We start from the raw sequence: 6,655 nt of genomic DNA, 5'->3' as shown, positions 1-6,655 counted from the left end.
ACTCACAATGGCTGAACTTCAATCCTCGTTGCACTAAGAGGATATTAGAAGAGTTTGTTTCATTGGTGAGGAATCTAACTTGGAATCCACCGGGATTTGTGAAACCCTTCTTGAATTGTATTTCAGTAAACTTATTGGACAAGCCTTAAATTATATCAAGTTTTATTGTATGTCCTTGGGTTGAATGATAATTTGCTGTTTCTAGCTTGTGGTATAATTAACTACAACTTGTAATTGTTTCTTTTTAGCATCGTATTAAAACCCAACCGATTTGACTGGTTAACTAGTTTTTTGACTGGTTTGTTTAAGAGTTCTTGAATAGGTCGACTGAGTTGGATTTTATTTTATATTATTCTTCTTATTAAACTTGATATGCTGTCTTTTTGAATTAAAAAAATAGCATTCCATGAAATTTGTGCTTTATTAACTTTGCTTTGTAAGATCATGAAGAATATATATATTTTATTCATTTGTGAATTAATATTTTTTATTTGATTATTCGTATTCTTTTAAGAGTCATGGCGGATTTAATGTGTCTTTGCACTTTGCATGTTAAAAAGCAAAACAGTATTTATTTGTCAGTTAGGATGCTTACAATTTAACCACACTTGTGAACTATTGAACAGTGAATTCATGTCACCGCGGATGCGGGGTTGGGAGGAAGGAGAATTGATTAATCAAAGATGATGTACTACCTCTAGTTATTAATATATACCCCTTCGGTCCTAAATATAAGACCTTTTTTTAAGTATAATTTACACTATAAAATGGTTCTTATATTTAGGATTGAAGGAGTATAAGACGTCGTTTGACTTTTATTTTAATCCCAAATATAAGGCCCCAATCTACTTTGTCTATCATATTTATTCATTTTTTTAAGATAGTCCTTATAATAATGGTAGTTCTACCTATTCACTTGATTAGCAAAGATATTTTAGGAAATACAACACCTATTTATAACAAATAACTAACTTAACTTATTTTCTTAATTTACTCAAATTAGTTAACTAGTTCTTATATTTAGGATCAGAGATAGTATATGTCTTAATTACTTTGTTTTTTTACATGAACACATAAGCGAGCATGAAGAGTTAAGTGCATTATTGAGTCAGATATGTAATGCCTTGTATCTGTAAAGAGCCACATAGAATTACTGAACCGGCATGTTATTCATGACTTAAGGGATGTGATTCCTCTCATATTTCATCCCAGTCACCTCTTAATTCTTTTTTTAGGATACTTAGATGGCCAAATATATATTTTAACTTTAAAAAAAAGTAAAAATCAATGTAATTCTTTAACTTTTCTCACAAATCATTGTATATGCCTAGGGACACTCATGTGAATAAATCTACCCCTTGAGCTGAACCCCAGTGAGTCGAATAATGCATATTGTTGATGTTATGATGGTTGAGATGCAATTGAGTTAAAATTTAATAAGGTTGTGCGTATTTTAGTTTAATGATTATTTTTATTTAAATATATTAAAGTTATCTGAAGATGATATTATTATTTTTAAAATTTTTATTTTCTTAATCATTTAATATTAATAATAGGGGTATTGTGTGGCTTTCTAGTCCTAGTTATTTTGAGACAAGATAGTTCCATCTTAAAAATTTTCAGGATGGGAAAAAATACCTTAGGATGGGATGAGACAAGGAAGTGGGGTGCTCTATCCTGGTTCCGTCTCAATATATTATTTTTTAATTTTATAAATTTATTTTATTTATCATCAATATAATAATATTATAATTTTTATGATTACCTTATTTAAATTTATATGTTTTTTGATGAGTTATATGATGTTTTTTAGGAGATATTTTAAGTTTATATTTTTTGTCTTTCACAAAGAAATATTTTTCTTTGTTAATTTTATATTACTATCGACTTTGAGCCAGTTTTTATCTATTTTTTTATAAAATATTTCCTTCAAATTTTTATGCTTTAAATACATTTGGTTTTGAAATAAAAAATTAAAAAATTTAGCAAGTAGATGGGACATTCCTCTGCTGTCCTAAACCGGACAGGACATCATTAGGATGGAATGAGACAAGGAAGGAAAAAAAATTGAAATTTGAAGTATTTCCACCAAAGTTTGTTTCCAAAAAATTCTCTCGGTAGTATATAAAAATTGATCTTTAGTCTGTTGATGTGTGTCTCAAACTTGATCCGACGGATATTTGTTGGCAAGGTTACATTTGTTCCAACACCATAAATTATTTTGTGGTGTATTCAGTATTTTGAAGTATTTTTTTAAGTGTATTCGGTACATTGTGTAGGGCATCAAACACTCTAAAATGAATTAAGCCCCAATTTTTTTGTTATAATTTGATATCAAAATTTTTTTTCTTATAATTAAGTGTGAATTATATAATGATGGCAATTAGTTGGCAAAAAAAAGCCCCACTGTGTTTATTTTTTTGCTCAAATATCTTTTTTTGAGAAATCATCCAAACAGATTGTGTTTTATTTTTTTCTTTTGAAAACTTGTTCTGAACAAAAAATTTTATAAAATTTTTAATTCTCTTGCAATGAGGTCTTTTTGAGACTTATAATCTGTTTGTGATTTATGTGAGACTTATTTGCAGTATTTATTTTTTCTTGAGGCCTGAATGCCATTTCTCCTTGAATTAATTTGGAATTAGGTCTTTATATAATGACTTAATTATTTGGGAGAAATGCTCGTGGGACGCATGTACGTTTGCACCTATGAAAGTGTTTTCTCGCAGTTGGATGCTCCCTAGTCCCAATCCAACTTAGGAGGGTTTGAAAACTTAAAAAAAAAAAACTTTTAAACATTATTTTTACGTAAACTAAGATAAAATTTTTCTCACATATTTATTTTGTATATTATAAAATTATTTTTAAAATTATGATTTGATTTCGATCTAAATACCAATTTAAAAACACTACGTGTATAATGATAATGGTTCATGAATTAAGACGATGATGGCATAAAATTGTCTTTTATCAGGAAAAAAATGACGACGATGATGGTGGCTAAAGACTATGGCGATGCAGAATAAGGACAAATATGGGCAAACGTCACGTGGGAAATTGTCATGGAAACTTCATAGTACAAAACCTGAACATGGACCTTTTTGAAATAGTTGAGACTAAATTTTTTTTTTTAATCAATACTGAAAGTCAATACAGGAGTCAAAGTCAAAGACCCTAGTTTCCTTTCACAACCTCCCCCTCACTCATAGAAGGTGGTTGATCTAGGATACAAAAAGTACTCTCTATAGAATGAGAGAGTTTAGCTAACTAGTCAGCAATAGGAATTTGTTCCCTAGTGGTATGCATCGGAATAACTGTCCACTCCCTATGGAATAAAAGCCTAGCATCATCAACTATGTCTTTAAATGGATAATTCTCATCACAACCTCTACAAAACAGAGACATGGCCTTTACGCAATCAGTAAAAATCACAATCTTCCTATAGCCTCTACTCCAACAAAGTTGGAACCCATGAATCATGCCTAGAAGCTCTGCAACAACTGGAGGTACAAATATAATCTTGCAGCTAAATCCCCCAATCCACTATCCTTGACTAGTCCAAGCAGTACCACCACAACCGCTTCTGCCATCATGCAAGACTGATCCATCCACTTCCAATTTGATAAAGTCATTTTGGAAACGGTTGTTACAGTCTTTTCCATAGTGAGCGGTAGCGTAGAAATTACAGTTGGTTAATAAGTCTCTATCCCAGCAAGCACGGAATAGACTATCATGTGCATTGATCACACTACTAACTATTCCAGAATCAAACAACTTGTTGCATTTAGAAACCTAGATGTCCCAACATATACAGCCAAAGAGAGTAGACCATTAGATCTTTTTTGTGTAAGCATACCCTGCTTCTGTAGTTAAATTCCATTTGACCCATTCCACTCCTTGTAGTCTAGTGAAAGTAGACCAAAATTACGGATTGACCACTAACTTCCACCTTTGAATAGCATTGGCGCAATTCCTCAACAAGTGCATAGAGTCTTCCTCCTCGTTGCATCTAAAAGGGCAGTCTACTATTTTTGTAAGTCCTATTCTGTATCTCAGAGCTGTTGTATGGGCTCGACCATGTGAGAAAAGCCACATAAAAGAATGAATCTTCTCTGGTACTTGCCATCTCTAAAGGAGCTTCTAGATGTTGTCCTCCTATCTTTGGTAACCTGCAAGAAGAAAATTGTAGGCAGATTTAACAGTAAAGCGGTTGACAACCATAAAAAATATTTATCCTCTCCTCTCTCCTCACGAGGTGGGTGTGCAGAAGTGATTCAGTTCATAACATGGTAAGCAAACCAATAGTTGAGCTTTTGCATATTCCATTCCCCTATCGGGGTCACATAATCGATTACTCGTTCCTCCTTATCCACCCAACCTTCATACCCCGGTACCATCTCAATAAGGGGTCTGTTCAGTTCTGACCAATTGTCGAACCAGAAGGAGGTAGACATGTCATTACCTATTTTCTTGGCCAAACCGTTTTTGAAAGAATGCCAAACTTCACAGATTCCTTTTCAAGTCAAGGATTGTTTGGCAGCTTTCTGAACATTTGGTAAAATCAAGTCACCACAATTGTATTTGCTCTTTAGAACCTTGACCCATAGCATTTCCCTGTCATGAACCAACTTCCAGCAAAGTTTCATTAGAAAAGCCTTATTCTGCTTCCTAAGATTTTTGATCCCTAAGTCGCCAACTTTCTTCTCTTGAGTAATCTGTTCCCAAGCTAACAAGTGGAGTTTCTTGGTATTATCCTTTTCATTCCAAAGAAAATTTCTTCTGGTTTTCAATAGGTCCTTGATCATTTGTTTTGGTAATAACATGGTTTGCATGTGATAGGAGGGAAGGGCAGATAGTATTGGCTTAATAAGTATAGCTCTACTAGCTAGATTCAAAAAGTTTCTTTTCCATCCTGTGAGCTTCTTGTAGGTCTTCTCCAAAATTGGAGCAAAAAGAACATAGGAGGGCCTTTTATGTATAAGAGGAATTCCCAAGTACTTCCCCAGGTCACCTGTTAATCCTACTCCCATCCTCTGACTCAAATCCAAAGCCTTAGAGATATGAACATTCTATGAGAAGCATATTTTTGTTTTAGCCCTATTCATCGTCTGCCTTGAAAACTAACAAAATTTGCTCACACATTCGTTCATTACATCCACCTGATAAGAGGAGGCCTCTCCAAAAAGCACCAAATCATCTGCAAAGAATAAATGAGATAGACAAGGTCCCTGTGAGGTAAGTTGGATCGGGGTCCAGCTTCCTTCTTCAATAGCATCAATAATAATATGACTTAATCTCTCCATACATAACGTGAAGATGTATGGGGAGATCGGGTCACCTTGTCATATTCCTCGCGAGGAGTTAAAAGTAGCAGAAGCTTCCCCATTCCACAAAACTTGAAAAGATGGAGTCGAGATGCAGGCCATGATTAAATTACACAAATGATCCTCAATTCCCACCTCTTTCAGGGTATCGTAAATGAAAGTCCATTCAAGGCGATCATAAGCTTTTTCCAAATCTACTTTCACTGCTAACCAGCCTTTGTTTCCTCTCTTAGTTTTCATGGAATGGATGACTTCTTGAGCAATTATTATGTTGTCACTGCTCTATCTGCCTGCAATAAAGCTACATTGATGCCTCCCTACCAGTTTGCTCATGATTCTCTTAAGGCAACTACTGATTAATTTAGTCACGATCTTATAGCTAGCATTACAAAGGGAAATCGATCTAAAATCCTTAATAGTCTCTAGTCTTTTAGATTTGGCGATCAACACGACATTTGTGTTTTTGATAGACTCAATTCTTTTTGGTTCATTGAAAACTTCTTTTACCATTTGACAAACATTCTTCCCCATAACATTCCAATACTCCTGTAGAAAAAAGCTTGAATACCATCTGGGCCTAGGGCTTTAAAGGCAGCTAGGTCGAAAATTGTCTGTTTTATCTCCTTATCTTCTAAGTTACCATACAAGGTTCTTCGGTCTTCCTCATTCATAGCTGGGAATCATTTTGTTGTCTTGAGTTGCATCTAACAATGAGGGTCACTACTGAAAAGTCCCTTGTAGTAATTCAGGGCCAAATCTTTGAGAGCTTGTGGGTCACATATCCAATCTCCTTGTAAATTCTTCAAGCTCTCAATTCTATTCCCTTTTCCCCTTATGATCGTAGAGGCATGAAAAAATTTGCTGTTTTTACCCCCCATCTCAACCAGTTGCATCTAGACTTTTGGTACTAAATCAGCTCCTCTTGTGCTAAGACTTTGTTATATTCCTTCCACAAGTCATTTTCAATCTTGACTAAGGGTGTGTTTGGTATGAGGGATTTGGAGGGGAGGGGAGGGAAGGAGAAGAATTTTAATCATTTTTCCTTGTTTGGCAGTGCACAAATTTTAAGAGAGGAGGGAAAATTTTAAATTTTTTTTCCTCTCCTCCCTTCCTCAACCTCTCCTCCAAAATTGGTAGGATTTGGAGGGAAAAGGTAATATTTTGTCATGTTGTGATCATTATACACATATTTTGTCATGTGATGACCATTATGCCCATATCTTAAATAAAATAAGAGCGAAATTGTCCATGTTAAAATATTTTTTCCTCCCTTCTGCTCATGAATCAAACAAGATAATATTAAAACTCCTCTCCTCCCCTCTCTTTTTATA

The sequence above is a fragment of the Neltuma alba genome, unplaced genomic scaffold, assembly GCF_004799145.2.
Source record: "Neltuma alba isolate B1F8T4 unplaced genomic scaffold, ASM479914v2 tig00006226_pilon, whole genome shotgun sequence".
Lineage (NCBI taxonomy): Eukaryota > Viridiplantae > Streptophyta > Magnoliopsida > Fabales > Fabaceae > Neltuma > Neltuma alba.
The sequence above is the reverse complement of the archived record's forward strand: the minus strand, read 5'-3'. Positions refer to the sequence as shown.